Consider the following 17,773-nt stretch of genomic DNA (forward strand, 5'->3'; position numbering starts at 1 on the left):
TAGTTGGATGGTGTTTTTAATTACATCCTGCTAATATCTACCTTTTAATAGGAGAATTTAATCAATTTATGTTTACAGTAATGACCAATAAGGAAGAACTTTGCCATTTTGTTACTTGTTTTCTATATGACATACATTTTTTGTTCCTCAATTCCTCTATTGCTGCCTTCTTTATTTTTTCTAATGTACCACTTTGTTTACTTTCTTATCTTCTGTATAATTTTAGTTTGTTTCTAATTTTAAAATAGCTTTATTGAGATATATTTCACATTCCATACAATTTAAAAACTCAAAATGTACTATCCAATGGTGTTTGGCATATTACGTTATCAACTTTTTAAAAGTTGTGGTAAAATAGATACAACATAAAAATTGCACTTTCACCAATTTTAAGTGTATAATTCAGTGACATTAATTATATTCATAACGTTGTGCAACCATAACTTCTATTTCGAACTTTTTCATCACCCCAAAAGAAACTCTGTAACTATTAAGCAATAACTCCCCATTTTCCCTTTGCTCCCCAGCCCCTAGAAACTTCTAATCTACTTTCTGTCTCTATGAATTTGCCTGTACTTGATATTTCACATAAGTGGAAACATACAATACTTGTCCTTCTGTGTCTGGCTTATTTCACTTAATGAAATGTTTTCAACATTAATCCATGTTGTAGCATGTATAAGAATTTCATTTGTTTTTATGGCTGAATAAAATTCCATTGTGCATATATACTACATTTTGTTTATTCATTCATCTGTTGATGTACACTTAAATTGTTCCCACTTTTTAGCTATTATGAATAATGCTGCAATGAACATTTGTGTACATGTATCTGTTCAAGTCCCTGCTTTCAATTCCTTTGGGTATATACCTAAGAGTGGAATTATTGGGTCATATGGTAATTCTATGTTTACCTTTTCGAGGAACCACCAAATTATTTTGCATAGCAGCTGCACCATTTTGCATTCTTACCAGCAATGTGTGAGGGTTCCAATTGCTCCACATCCTCATCAACAGTTGTTATTTTCCATTTTTAAAAAATTATAGGCATTGTAGTAAGAATTATAGTGAATTTTTATTTCAGTTATTGTCCTTGTAAGCTCCACACCTTCTTTTTGGTTCCTTTTTTTATAATTTCTATCCCTTATTGACATTCTCTATTGATTGAGATATTGTTCTCCTGGTTTCCTTTAGCTATTTGTCCGTGGCTTCCTTCAACTATTTGAGCATATTCAAGACAGTTGATTTAAAGTCTTTTTCTAGTCAGTACAATGTCTGGGCTTCCTCATGGGCAGGTTTTTTTTTTCCTGTTAATGGACCATATTTTCTTATTTCTTTGCATGCCATATAAGTCTTGGTTAAAACTAGACATGTTTGAATATTATAATGTAGTAATTCTGTAAATCAGATTCTTTCCTTTCCCCGGGATTTATTGCTGCTTGTTGTGAATTGTAATTGTTATTTAGTGACTTTTCTAAACTATTTTGTCAAGACTGTATTCTCTGTCATGCTTGGTTACCGAAATCTTCCATTAACTTAGTGGTGAGTTAGTGAGTTGACAGAGATTTTCTTAAACTCATGAAGCCAAAAAGAAAGAAAAAACATACACTGCTGATCTTTGCAGGTTGACTCTGTCTTTAGGTAATCCTTCTGTGCTTAGCTAGGCTATTTACAATTCTGCCTTAGCCATCAATTCCTGTTTGAGTGTAGTCTAAAGGTCAGCCGTAAGTAAAATCTGAGGGTGTTCTCAGGTCTTTTCTGAGGAAGCAGCCAGCCCTCGGCATGTGCATGGCCTTTAGAGTCCCCATTATATGCAGGATATTTTCAAACTCCCTGTTCTCTCCTCCCCCATCTTCTTTCTTATATGGGCTTTTTTGGTCTGTCTGCTTCTTGCCCATGGTTGCATCTAGCAAATTTTCCTTCAAATTCTTATGACAAATGCTGCCCAGGAGGCTGCCCTCCTCCATGAGAAAGCTCTGAAGTGGATGAAACAAATGCAAGACCCTGAGCTGGTCCCAAAGGGAGCCACCATCAGGTCAAAACCCACAACCACAACTCTCTGAGGATAAGTTCTGCACTCTTCCCTCTGTCACCAGCGAGCTGTACCAGGTACACAATCCAATGTCTTAATGGCTACCTCCATGCTGAGTGTGGGGATTGAAGGTAAGTAAGTCAAAATGCCACAAAGGTCTCTTACCAATTTCCACAGTGCCTTTGTTTTTTCAGAATTTCCCTGGTCATTGAAAGTTTCTGATTAGATTCCAGAGATCCAAAAATGTTGATTCTCACAGTTTTTGGCAGCTTAATCATTACTGTAGTTGAGGAATGTAGTTTTGAACTTCCATACTATGCACACTTTAGGTAACATCCACCTCTTTCTGTCTTTAAAAGAAAATATGCCTTGTGCTAGAGGTATGAAAAATAACTATGCCACCGGGCGGGCCTCTCAATATTTTTTAATATACAAGTTCTGAGTACATCTTTTTTCCCCTGAAATGTTAGGACAATTTTAAGTTTATTAAGGTAAAATCCATAGAATAAAATACATCCATTTTAAGTGCACAGTTTAATGATTATTGATAAATGTACATACCAGTAAAACCATTAAAATATCGAATATTTAAAATTAAAATTAAAATATAGACTATTTCTATCACTGCAGAGTTTTCATTTAAGCTCTTTGCAGTCAATTACCACACATCACCAGGTACAGGCAACTATTGAACTGCTTTCTGTTACCAAAGATTACATTTTTCTTTCCTAGACAAATAGAATTCTATCATTCAGAATGTAATCTTGTTTCTTCTACTCAGCATAAAAATTTGAGATTCATACAGGTAGTTGCCTACATCATTAGTTCATTACTTTTTAATGTGGAGTAGTAGTATATTGCATGGATATTCCACAATTTATTTATCTATTCATCTGTTGGTAAAATATATGGATGGTTTCCATGCAGGATTAAGAAAAGTAAAACTAATATGAATATTTGCATCATTTTTTGTGGACATATTTTTCATTTTTCAGGTATGTACATAAGAGTGGCATTAATGTATATAGTTACATATACATATACATTTGTTTCGTCTACATTCCTATTCCCCTCCAATCCTTAGTTTTGGTTTATACTTCTTAGTCCATATATAAGTAACCACAAGCTGATAATTGTATTTTTAACTTTATTTAAAAAGTTGCTCTTTTCCACAGTGGGTATAGTACTTTACCTTTCCATCAGATGAGAGCTCCAAATGCTTCATGTATTTGCCAACAATTGGCACTGTCAGTCTTTTAAATTTTACTCATTCTGGTAATGGTAGCCCTTCGTGATCTTAATTTGCATTTCTCTGATGACTAATAATATTGAGGATCTTTTTATGTTCTTATTGGATATTCATAGATTTTATTTTGTGAAATGTCTATTGAAATCCTTTGCCCTCTTTTTAATTACAACTCTTTTTAAAATTGAGTTGTAAGAGTTTATATATGTGTCAGATATATGTATTGTAGACATTTTATCCTGGTCTGTGCCTTACATTTTTATTTTCTTCATAGTATCTTTTGAGGAGCAAAACTTTAAAATTTTGATGAAATTAAATTTTTCCATTTTTTATTATAGTTTGTGCTATTTGTATCCTAGAAAATATTTACCTATCTCAAGTGATAATGTTTTTCTTCTACAAGTTTTATAGTTCTACATTTTATATTTAAGTCAAGGATCCATTTTGAAATTTTTTTTTGTATGGTGTGACATAAAGGTATACAGTCATTTTTTTCTACATGGACATTCAATTGTTGCAGCACCATTTCTTGAATAGAATATTCTTTCTCCATTGAATTCCTATCTTTGTCCAAACTCAACTGACCAGTATGTGTGGGTCTATTTTTTCCAATGATCTTTTATTTATCTTTAAATCAAAATATACTGTCATGATTACTATAGGTCTATAGTAAGTCCTGAAATCAGGTAGTGTAAGATTTCCAATGTTTTTTCTCTTAAAGGTCTTAAAAGTCATTTTGGCTATACGTGATCTTTTGCAGTTCCATATAAATTTTAGTCTCAATTTGTCAATTTCTACAAAAATAATGATGAGATTTTGATTTGCGTTATATTAAATGCATAAATCAATTTCAATATTTAAATATCAATTGACATCTTACAAAATTGAGTCTTCCAATCCATGAACATGGTACATCTTTATACTTAGGTCTGTTTACTTTTCTCCACAATGTTTCATAGTTTTCATTGTACAAGTTTTATACATATTTCCTTAAATTTATTCCTATTTTACTTTTATTCTATTTTAAGCTGTATTGTTTTAAAATTTTATTTTCTAATTTTACATTGCCAATATATACAAATACAATTGCCTTTAAGTATTATTTGGAATTGTGTGAATTTGTTAAACCCATTTATTGGTTCTAGTAGCCTTTTTGGGGTATGTTCCTTAGGGTTTTCTATGTATATGACGATGTAAACTGCAGATAGAAAGTTGTACTTTGTCCCTTACAATCAGGATGTCTTTTTCTTTCCTTATGCACTAACTAGGACTTCCAATACAATATTGAGTAGGAGTGGAAACCTACTCCAAGGGGTAAGTCATTCACAAGTAAGTATCATGTTGGTTGTAGGATTTTTATGGATGCGCTTTGTCAGTTTAAGGAATTTTCCTTCTATTCCTCCTTTTCTGAGAGTTTTTCTCATGAATGAACTCTGGAACTTTGTCACTTGTCACTTCTGGTTTTTGATTACTGTTTCAATCACTTTATTTGTGATTGGTCTATTCAGAATCTCTATTTATTCTTAATTCAGTTTTGGGAGGTGGTATGAGTCTAAGAATTTATCTATTTCTTCTAGATTGTCCAATTTGTTGGCATACAGTTTTTCATAGTATTGTCTTATAATCCTTTGTATTTCTGTGGTATCCACTATAATTTCTTCTGTTTCACTTCTCTTTTTATTTATTTGACCCTTCTCTTTTTTTTTCTTAGTGAGTCTGGCTAAGGGTTTGTCTATTTTGTTTATCTTCTCAAATAACCAGCTCTTAGTTTCGTTGATCCTTTCTACTAATTTTAGCCTCTATTTCATTTATTTCTGATCTAATTTTATATTTCCCTCCTTCTGCTGACTTTGGGCTTTGTTTGTTCTTGTTTTTTCTAGTTCTGTTAGATGTAGTTTAAGATTACTTATGTGAAATTTTCCTTGTTTGTTGAGTTGGGCCTGTATTGCTATAAATTTCCCTCTTAGCACTGCTTTTGCTGCATCCCATAAGGGTTGGGATGTTGTATTTTCATTTTCATTTGTCTCCAGGTGTTTTTTGATTTCTCCTTTGATTTCTTCATCGATCCAATGGTTGTTAAGGAGCATGTTGTTTAGTCTCCACATATTTGTGACTTCCCCAGCTTTTTTCTTGTAGCTGATTTCTAGTTTCACAGTGTTGTGGTCAGAAAAGATGCTTGATAAGATTTCAGTCTTCTTAAATTTATGGAGTTTTGCCTTGTTTCCCAACATATGGTCTATCTTTAAGAATGTGCCATGTGCACTTGAGAAGAATGTGTATTCTGCTGTTTCTAATTGAATTAAGTCCACCTTATCAAGTGTTTCATTTAAATCCACTATTTACTTGTTGACTTTCAGTCTGATCTATCCATTGATGTAAGTGGGGTGTTGAGATCCCCTACTATTATTGTGTTTCGTTAATTTCTCCCTTTAGGTCTGTTAATAGTTGCTTTATATACTTTGGTGCTCCTGTGTTAGGTGCATATATATTCATAAATGTTATACCCTCTTGGTGGAAAGTCCCTTTTATCATTATATACTGTCTCTCTTTGTCTCTCATTGCCTTTTATCTTGAAGTCTGCTTTGTATGATATAAGTATGGCAACACCTGCTTTCTTTTGTTTGCCATTTGCTTGGAGTATCCTTAATTTTTGAAACAGAATTTCAGAGAGAGAAGTCAAGATGGTGGCGTAAGCAGAATCTGAACTCACCTCCTCCCACGGACACAGCCAATTTACAACTACTCGTGGAAAAATTACCCCTGAGACAGAACTGAAAACTGGATAAGAGGAACTCCTGCAACAAAGGACAATCCTAATTGAGGTGGAAGAGGCAGAAACTCCCTTCTGGAGAGAAAAAACGCCGCCTTCACAAGCCACAGCGCCTCACAGCTGCCCAGGAGCAGCCCAAAGGTACACAGCCCTCCCTGGAGGAGGGGGGCCCTGAGCTGGGGAGCGCCCCCGCTGTGGGCATTTTCTGGACCCAGCACAATCGAGACGAGTGGCACAATATCTGAATTTGCCTGCTACTAAAACATTGGGGAGTACCCCCAGAAAAGCTGGTTCACAAAGAAATTAAAATCGGCTGTTAAGGGCCCATGCACAAACTCACCCATTTCAGACAGAAACCTAAAATCAGCAGAAAGAAAGGTGCACAGGGCTTGGGTGAAAAAAGACTCACCTGATAGGCCCTGAGTGCATCTCGGTGAGAGGTGAGACCTCTCAGGGACTGAGACATTGGCGGTGGCCATTGTTGTGGCCTGGTGTGGGCAAGGTGACACAAACGCCATTGGAGTTCTCCCTGGGGCCTGCAAGCCCAGGTCTGCCCCACCCACTAGAACACCAATTTAATCCAGCTCAGCCAGAGCAGGCAGCCCACCCTAGAGACTGGCCCCACCCAAAAACAAGCCCTCAGGCAACTTGTGGGCCTGCATAGATTGGTGACTGGATTCTCTGCAGCCTGGCAACTGAGCCCACTTCAGAAGGGCAGGGCATGCACAAGGAGTGGGTGGAGAGTGTGGGGCAGTGGTGGAGTGTGTGTGGGGCCCCCACCATAGAGAGACTGGGTCCACTAGAGGAGGTTGGGGCGTGCACATGGGGCAGGACTGTGTTGACTGTGTGTGTGGACCTGTGGGTGGCAGGGCTTGTCAGCTGCAGAAGACTTGTGCTTCTCAAAGACCCACATAAGGGGTTTGGCCGACCTTCCAAAGCCTGAAACAATGGGTGCTCCCATGCCTGAGGCCAGCCCCACCAAGCTGCAATCCTCAGAGAGCTGACAAGGGACCTAAAGGCTGGAGGCTTATAGCAATTGTAAGCCCCTGAGCCTAACAACCTGCCACACTGGGGGCCTACTCACTTAAAAGAAATAGTGCAACACAAATGTGGTATTAGAACTTGCAGCCAACTGTGCTGGGGCTCCCCACACCTGATAAAGAGACTGAAGGGCACACAACAACTACAAGCAGCTGATCAATACAACAGCTGGCCAGGAGCATAACTCGGCCTACCTGGGCGCCTACAGGGAGAGCCAACAGGCCAAAACAGAAGGACACACGTAGCCCACATAGGGGTCACCCCTGGAACAAGGAGAACTGAGGGAAGCACACTGAAGGCCTCCTAAGGCATCACTTATATAAGGTCACCTATCGAAGAGCAGTTGACGTAGCTGACCTACCTAATACGTAGACACAAGCACAGGGAAAGAGGCAAAATGAGGAGGCGAAGGAATACATTCCAAGTAAGGTAACAGGACAAAGCCCCAGAAAAGGAACTAAGTGAAACAGAAATGAGCAACCTACCTGACAGAGAGTTCAAACAAAGAGTGTTAAGGATGCTCACTGATCTGGGGAGAAGACTAGATGAACTCAGTGAGAATGTCCACAAAGAAATGGAAGATATAAAAAAGAACCAATCAGAAATGAAGAATACAATACCGGAAATGAAAAATTCACTAGAGGGACTCAAAAGCAGAGTAGAGGATACATAAGAATGGATCTGCGAGCTGGACGAAAGACTAGAAGAAATTACCCAAGCTGAACAGGTAAAAGAGAAAAGAATTAAAAAGAGTGAGGACAGTCTAAGGGACCTCTGGGACAACATCAAGCACACTAACATCCGTGTTATAGGTGTCCTGGAAGGAGAAGAGCGAGACAAAGGGGCAGAGAATCTATTTCAAGAAGTAATAGATGAAAACTTCCCTAACCTAAGGGAGGAAACAGACATCCAGGTACAGGAAGCACAGAGAGCCCCAAACAAGATAAACCCAAGGAGGCCCACACCAACACACATCATAATCAAAATTTCCAGAATTAAAGATAAAGAGAGAATCCTAAAAGCTGCAAAAGAAAGACAATTTACATACAAAGGAAACCCATTAAGGCTATCAGCTGTCTTCTCAGCGGAAACCTTACAGGCTAGAAGAGAGTGGCATGATAAATTTGAAGTGCTAAAACTTACAGCCAAGAATACTCTACCCAGCAAGGTTATCATTCAAAATGGAAGGAGAGATAAAAAGTTTCCCAGACAAGCAAAAATTAAAGGAGTTTGTCACCAAGAAACCAGTGCTACAAGAAATGTTAAAGGGACTGATTTAAGAGGAAAAGAGAAGACCACAAATAGGAAAACTTATCCATTTCCATGATAAGAACGTAATGGATACAAATGCACAAAAAAGAGGTTAGATATGATACCAAAAACATAAAATGAGGGAGGAGGGTAGTTAAAGAGTAGAGCTTTCAGACAGAGGTCAAACTAAAGAGACCATCAATTCTGTATAGAAGGAGAAAGGAACAGAGAAGGACTACTAAAACACTGAGAAAAAAAACTTAAAAAATGGCAGTAAGTACATTCTTATCAACAGCTACTTTAAACGTCAATGGACTAAATACTCCAATTAAAAGGCACAGGGTGGCTGATTGGATAAAACAACAAGACCCATATATATGCTGCATGCAAGAGACACACTTCAGACCTAAAGACACGCACAAACTGAAAGTGAAGGGATGGCAAAAGATACTCATGCAAATGGCAATGACAAGAAATCTGGGGTAGCAGTAGTCATATCAGACAAAATAGACTTTAAAACAAAACTGTAAAAAGAGACAAAGAAGGGCATTACATAATGATCAAGGGAACAATCCAAGAAGAGGATATAACACTTGTAAATATCTACACACTCAATGTAGGTGCAACTAAATATATAAAGCAATTATTAACAGACATAAAAACAGAAATAGGCAGTAACACAATAATAGTAGGGGACTTGAACACTCCACTTACACCAACGGATAGAAGATCAATAAGGAAACATTGGCCTTAAATGACACACTAGAACAGATGGACCTAGTAGATATATACAGAGCATTTCATCCAAAAACTGAAGAATACACGTTCTTTTCAAATGCACATGGAACATTCTCTAGGACTGATCACATATTAGGCCACAAAACAAGTCTCCATAAAATTAAGAATATTGAAACATACCAAGCATCTTTTCTGACCACAACGGTATGAAACTAGAAATCAACCATAGGAAGAAAATCAGAAAAGCCACAAATACGTGGAGATTAAACAAAATGCTACTGAACAACGACTGGTTCAATGAAGAAATTAAAGAAGAAATCAAAAAATACCTAGAGACAAATGAAAATGAAAATACGACATGCCAGAATTTATGGGATACAGCAAAAGTGGTTCTATGAGGGAAGTTTATAGCAATACAGGCCTATCTCAACAAACAAGAAAAATCTCAAATAAACAATCTAACAATGCACCTAAAGGAACTGGAAAAAGAAGAACAAACAAAGCCCAACATCAGTAGAAGATGGGAAATAATAAAAATAAGAGCAGAAATAAATGAAATAGAGATTGAAAAAACAATAGAAAAAATTAATAAAACCAAGAGCTGGTTCTTTGAGAAGATAAACAAAATTGACGAACCTTTAGCTAGACTCACCAAGAAAAAAAGAGAGAAGGCACAAATAAGTAAAATCAGAAATGAAAGAGGAGAGGTTACAACAGACACCTCAGAAATACAAAAGATTATAAAAGAATACTATGAAAAGCTATATGCCAACCAATTCGACAATCTGGAAGAAATGGATAAATTCTTAGAATCATACAACCTTCCAAAACTGGATCAAGAAGAAATAGAGAATTTGAATAGACCAATCACCAGTAAGGAAATCGAAACAGTAATCAAAAACCTCCCCCAAAATAAAAGTCCAGGACCAGACGGCTTCCCTGGTGAATTCTACCAAACATTCAAAGAAGACTTAATACCTATCCTTCTCAAACTCTTCCAACAAATTGAGGAGGGGGGGAAGCTCCCTAACTCATTCTATGAAGCTGACATTACCCTGATACCAAAACCAGACAAGGACAACACAAAAAAGAGAAAATTACAGGCCAATATCACTGATGAACATCGATGCAAAAATCCTCAACAAAATACTAGCAAATCGCATACAACAATACGTTAAAAAGATTATACAGCATGATCAAGTGGGATTTATTCCAGGTATGCAGGGATGGTCAACATTCACAAATCAATCAACGTGATACACCACATTAATAAAATAAAGAATAAAAATCACATGATCATCTCAATAGATGCAGAGAAAGCATTTGACAAGATACAGCATCCATTTATGATAAAAACTGAATAAAATGGGTATAGAAGGAAAGTACCTCAACATAATAAAGGCCATATATGAGAAACTCACAGCTAATATCATCCTCAATGGTGAAAGACTGAAAGCTATCCCTCTAAGAACAGGAACCAGGCAAGGATGCCCACTGTCACCACTCCTATTTAACATAGTACTGGAAGTCCTAGCCAGAGCAATCAGGCAAGAAAAAGAAATAAAAGGGATCCAAATTGGAAAGGAAGAAGTGAAACTGTCACTATTTGCAGATGACATGATTTTATATATAGAAAACCCTAAAGAATCCACCAGAAAACTTTTAGAAGTAATAAACGAATATGGTAAAGTTGCAGGATACAAAATCAACATACAAAAATCAGTTGCATTTCTATACACTAACAATGAAGTAGCACAAAGAGAAATTAAGAATACAATCCCATTTACAATTGCAACAAAAAGAATAAAATACCTAGGAATAAACTTAACCAAAGAGGTGAAAGATCTGTACACCGAAAACTATAAAACATTGCTGAAAGAAATTGAAGAAGACACAAAGAAATGGAAAGATATTCTGTGCTCTTGGATTGGAAGAATTAACATAGTTAAGATGTCCATACTTCCTAAAGAAATCTATAGACTCAATGCAATCCCTATCAAAGTTCCAACAACAGTTTTCACAGAAATAGAATAAAGAATCCTAAAATTTATATGGAACAACAAAAGACCCCGAATAGGTAAAGGAATCTTGAGAAAAAAGAACAAAGCTGGAGGTATCACATTCCCTGACTTCAAAATATACTACAATGCTATAGTAACCAAAACAGCATGGTACTGGCACAAAAACAGACACACAGATCAATGGAATAGAATCGAAAGCCCAGAAATAAACCCACACATCTATGGACAGCTAATCTTTGACAAAGGAGCCAAGAAATACAATGGAGAAAAGAAAGTCTCTTCAACAAATGGTGTTGGGAAAACTGGATGGCCACATGCAAAAAAATGAAAGTAGACCCTTACCTTACACCATACTCAAAAATTAACTCCAAATGGATTAAAGACTTGAATGTAAGACCTGAAACTATGAAACTTCTAGCAGAAAACATAGGCAGTACGCTCTTCAACATCGGTCTTAGCAACATATTTTCATGCACCATGTCTGACCAGGGAAGAGAAACAATAGAAAAAATAAACAAATGGGACTACATCAAAATAAAAAGCTTCTGCACAGCAAAGGAAACCATCAACAAAACGAAAAGACAACCTAACAATTGGGAGAAGATATTTGCAAACCATACATCTGATAAGGGGTTAATCTCCAAAATATATAAAGAACTCATGCATCTCAACAATAAAAAAACTAACAACCCAATTAAAAAATGGGCAAAAGACCTGAACAAACATTTCTCCAAAGAAGATATACCGATGGCCAACAGGAACATGAAAAGATGTTTAACATCACTAACTATCAGGGAAATGCAAATCAAAACTACAATGAGATATAACCTCACGCCCGTCAGAATGGCTATAATTAACAAGACAGGAAACAACATGTGTTGGAGAGGATGTGGAGAGAAGGGAACTCTCATACACTGCTGGTGGGAGTGCAAACTGGTGCAGCCACTATGGAAAACAGTATGGAGATTCCTCAAAAAATCAAGGATAGAACTACCATATGATCCAGCTATTCCACTGCTGGGTATTTATCCAAAGAACTTGAAAACACCAATGCGTAAAGATACATGCACCCCTGTGTTCATTGCAGCGTTATTCACAATAGCCAAGACTTGGAAGCAACCTAAGTGCCGAACAAGGGATAAATGGATAAAGCAGATGTGGTATATATACTGATGGAATACTACTCAGCCATAAGAAATGATGAAATCCAGCTATTTGTGACAACACGGATGGACATTGAGGGTATTATGTAAAGTGAAATAAGTCAGAGGGAGAAGGTCAAATACCATATGATTTCCTTCATTAAGTAGTAGATAATAACAACAATAAACAAAGACATAGAGACAGAGATTGGATTGGTGGTTACCAGAGGAGAAGGGGGGAGGGAGGAGGGCGAAAGGGGTAATTTGGCACATGTGTGTGGTGATGAGTTGTAATTAGTCTTTGGGTGGTGAACATGATGTAATCTATGCAGAAATAGAAATATAATGATGTACACCTGAAATTTAAACGTTATAAGCCCATGTTACTGCAATAAACAAAAAATTAAAAAAAAAAACAGAAAGAGAATTTCACTGGATATAGAATTCCTGGTTGGCACTTCTTTTAGCACTTTGAATATATCATCACACTGCCTTCTGGCATCCATGGTTTCTGATAAGAAATCAGCTGTTAGTCTTATTGAGTATCCCTTGTACATAGTGAATTGCTTCTCCCTTGCTGCTTTCAAGATTCTTATTTTGTCTTTGACTTTTGACAGTTTGTGGTGTGTCTAGATGTGGATCATTCTTGGACGTGTAGATTTTTCATTGAATTTGGGAATTTTCAAACATTATTTCTTGAAATATTCTTTCTGCCCCTTTGTCCCTCTCTTCACCTCCAGAGAGTCCATTATACATATATTGGGATGCTTGTCGGTGTTCCACAGGACTCCGAGGCTGTGTTCATTTTCCTTCATTCTTTTTTCTTTCTGTTACTCAAATAGATATCTCAATTGACCTATCTTCAATTCACTGATTCTTTCTTCTAGATGCTCAAATCTACTGTTAAGCCCCTCTAGTGAAGTTTTACTTCTGTTATTGTATTTTTTAAGTCCAGAATTTTCATTTGTTTCTATTTTATAATTTCTTTTTTTTGAATTGATATTATCTATTTGGTGAGATATTGTTCTCATATTTTACTTTACTTATTTAGGCTTGGTGCACTTCAGTTGTTTGAACATATTTAAAATTGCAGATTTAAAGATTCTTTCTATGAAATCCAAAGTCTAGGGTTTCTCTAAACCAATTTCTATTGACTGGTTTTTTTTTTTTATTTTTACTGTGTATGGGCCATTCTTTCTTGTTTCTTTGCATATCTCTCCATCTTTGGTTGAAAACCGGACATTTAAAATAAGAAAATGTTATAAATCTGGAAATCAGATTTTCCCCCCTCCCCAGGGTTGATTGTTATTTATTTAGTGACTTTTCTGAGCTAATTCTGTAAAGTTTGTGTTCTTCATATGTGGCCATCTAGTTTCTGCTCAAGTAGCTTAATGGTCAGCTAATGATTGGACAGAGACTTCCTTAAATGTATATCACCAATAAACCTCTCAGTCTTTGCTGAGAGTCTCTGCATGCATGTTGGGGCGTGTCATTCACACTAAGCATGGTAGTTTACAACTCTGTTTAACTTTCACTTTCTGCTTGTGTAGAAGTTCAGCCATAAGTTAAAGCTTAGTATCTTTCAGGTCTAATCATGCCCACAGCCCTCTGTTCATGTGCAAGCCCCACTACACATGTGCATGGCCTTGTAGTTTTCCAGGAATATGTTAGAGTTTTTCAAAGCCCCCTTTGGACATCCTAGTCCCCCAAATTTTCTTGTAAGATTTCATTTAGCTTATTATTTGCTCCAACTGTTATCTAATTGCCTCTGATTGTTTTCAAAAATTGCCCCGAGAAAAGGCTGTTCTTACTGAGAAAACACCAAGTAAGGTCAAATAAAAAAAGTCTTGCAAGTGAGGTCTTCCTTGGCACCACCAGATAAGTCAAATAATTACAGCTTCTCTAGGAATGGTGCAATGATGGAGCTACAACCTTATTCTGTTCCTGCCAGTTGCTACCAGGGGTGATTTGCAATATGACTGCAGGCTGTTTATCTTCAAGACTAACATTGAGCTGGTGAGAGGTGGAATGGGAATAGAGCAAGTTAAAACACCACAAATATCACTGTTCTCACTGATATTTAGCCTCTTTTTGCAAGTCCTTACTCCGTCATTCCATCATTTTCACTGATGTCCTATTTATGCTCTTATCTGTGTTCTTTCCTTTATTCTATTGAGTTTCAGTTTGATTCTTTCCTTCTGTTTCTAGCTTCCTTAAATGGAAGCTTGATTCATTGATAAGTATTTAAAGCTATCTATTTCTCTCTAAGTGCTGTTTAAGTTGCATCCCACAAAATTTTATGTATGTGATTTTCATTTTCATTTGATTCCAAATATCTTCTAATTTCCCAGTGATTTCTTATTTGATCTGTGGGTTATGTAGAAGTATGTTGCTTAATTTCCAAATATTTTTGGATTTGGTTATTTATTTCCAGTTTAATTCTACTATGGTTAGAGAACACATTCTACATGATTTCAATCCCTTTCAGTATTGACACTTGTTTTATGGCTCAACATACAATCAATCTTGGTGAATGTTCCTTGAAGAATTGAAAATGATCTGTTTTCTGCTGCTTTTGGATATACAGTTCTATAAATATCAATTAGGATGAATTGGTTAATAGTGTTGTTCAAGTGTCCTATATCTTTACTGATTTCCTATACACTTTAAAAAGATCAATTACTGAGAACAGAATGTTGAAAACTCCAAATATAATAGTGACTGTGGCTATTTTCCTTTTAAGTTCTATCAGTTTTTACTTAATATATTGGTAAGTCCTGCTGTTGGCTGCAATTACGTGTATGATTGTTATGTCTTCCTGGTGAATCCATCTCTTATTGTAAAATATTCCTTTTTATTTCTGGTAGTATTCTACCAGAATACTACTACCAGAAGCACTACTTTGTGCTTCAAAGTCAATTTGTTTTACATTCATATAGTCATTCCAGTATGATTAGAGCTTGCATGGTATATCTTTTTTACTTTTAACCTCTTTGAGTTGGTATATACCTTTTACTTTAAATATGAGTCTTTATATTTAAATTATCTCTTGTCTTTTACCCAGTCTGACATCCTCTGTCTTTCATTGGAGTATTTAGACCATTAGCGTTTTATGTAGTCATTGATATATTTGAGTTTATATCTACTATCTTGCTCTTTATTTTCTGTTTGACCAATCTACCCTTTGTTCCCCTTTTCCTCATTTTCTGCCTTCTTTTTTTTTTTTTTTTTGTTTTTTAGTATTCCTTTTACTTCTACTGTTGGCTTATTAAATATAAGTCTTTTAAATGTTTAGTGTCTTTTTCTAGCGGTTTTCAATATTCTTCTTTAACTTTTAATGTCAATCTTCATATTTTATACCATGTCATATATATTGTGGGAAACTTACAACAGTATACTTCTTTTCTTCCCCATCTTGTGCTATTGTTTTCATATTTTTAACTTCCACAGACATTACAATCCCCACAATACATGGTTATTAATTTTGCTTTAAATACTCTGGTTTTTTTGAAGAGAATAAAATATGAGAAAAAATTTGATTATATTTACCCACATATTTAATTTTTCTGCTGCTTTTCATTTCTTTTTGTGGATCCAAGTTTCTGATTGATATGCTTTTCCTTCAGCCACCAACTTTTTCTTCAATATTTTTGTAGATCTGATGGTGATGAATTCTCTTAGCTTTTGTTTGTTTACAAAAGCTTTCACTTTACATTTAAAAAGATATTATTGCTATGTTTTGGGGTCCAGCCTAATGGTGTAGCAGCTAAGCTCACACGTTCTGCTTTGGTGGCCCGGGGTTTGCCGGTTCAGATCCTGGGCGCGGATCTATGCACGACTCATCAAGCCGTGCTGAGGTGACAACCCACATAGAGCAACTGGAAGGATGCACAACTATGACACACAACTATCTGTTGGGGCTTTGGGGAGAAAAAAGGAAAAAAGGAGGAAGATTGGCAACAGATGTTAGCTCAGGGCCAATCTTCCTCAAAATAAATAAATAAAGTCTGTTTAAAAAATATTATTGCTATGTTTAGAATTATAGATTGACAGGGCTTTCTTTCATCAGTATAAAATGACATTTTTTTGTCTTCTAGCTTGTATAATTTCTGACAAGTAGTTTGTGGACTTTATTCTTTGTTCCTATATACATAATGTATTTGTTCTGAGGCTGTTTTCAAGATTTTCCTTTACCACTGGTTTTCAGCAATTTGTTTATGATATGCCTTGGTTTTCTTTGTTTATTCTCCTTGGATTCCTTGAGCTTCTTGATTTGTAGGTTTATAGGTTTCATCAAATTTGGAATATTTTCAGCCATTATTTCTTCATATGTTTTTCTTTCTTCCTTCCTCTTGTATCTTCTTCTGAGACTCATGTTTACACATTAACACATGTATTTTTTAAAATTTTATTTCATTGTCATAAGAACACAATATGAAATCTACCTTCTTAACAAATTTTTAAGTGTACATTATTGTTGACTATAAATACAACATTGTACAACAGTTCTTTAGAGCTTATTCATCTTCTGTCATTGAAACTTTATCCCCATTGATTAGTAACTCCCAATTTTCCCCTCCCCCAGCCCATGACAACCACCATTCCACTCTTTGTTCCTATTATTTTGACTATTTTAGATACCTCATGTAAATGGAATCATTCAGCATTTGTCTTTCTGTGACTGGCTTATTTCACTTAGCATAATGTCCTCAAGATTCATCCCTGTTGTTGCATATTGCAGAATTTCCTTGTTTTTTTTTTTAGAGGATGAGCTGCTTTGTTTTTTTGAGGAAGATTGGCCCTGAGCTAACATCTGTTGCCAATCTTCCTCCTTTTTTCCTTTTTTCTCCCCAAAGCCCCAACAGATAGTTGTATGTCATAGTTGTGCATCCTTCTAGTTGCTGTATGTGGGAGGCTGCCTCAGCATGGCTTGATGAGTGCTGTGTAGGTCTGCGGCCAGGATCCAAACCGGCGAACCCCGGACTGCTGAAGTAGAGTGTGTGAACTTAACTGCTACACCACTGGGCCAGCCCCTGGAATTTCGTTCTTTTTAAAGGCTGTACAGTGTTTCATTGTGTGCATATACCACATTTTCTTTATCCATTCATCTGTTGGTGGACATTTAGGTTGTTTCCACATTTTGGTTATTGTGAATAGTCCTGTAATGAACACAGGGGTGCTACTATCTCTTCAATATCCTGATTTCAATTATTTTGGATAAATATCCAGAGATGTGATTCCTGGATCATATGGTAGTTCTGTTTTTAATGTTTTGAGTAAATTCTATACTACTTTCCATAGTGGCTGCACCATTTTTGCATTCCATCAGTGGGTAAGGTTTCCAAATTCTCCACATCCTTGCCTTTTGTTGCCTTTTGTTTTTCGATAAAATCCATCCTGATAGGTTTTAGTTGATATTTTATTGTGAGTTTGACTTGCTTTTCCCTGATAATTAATGATGTTGAGCATTTTCTCGTATACCTGTTGGCCATTTGTATATCTTCTTTGGAAAAAATGTTTATTTAAGTCCTT

Source organism: Diceros bicornis, chromosome 34, assembly GCF_020826845.1.
Source record: "Diceros bicornis minor isolate mBicDic1 chromosome 34, mDicBic1.mat.cur, whole genome shotgun sequence".
Taxonomy (NCBI): domain Eukaryota; kingdom Metazoa; phylum Chordata; class Mammalia; order Perissodactyla; family Rhinocerotidae; genus Diceros; species Diceros bicornis.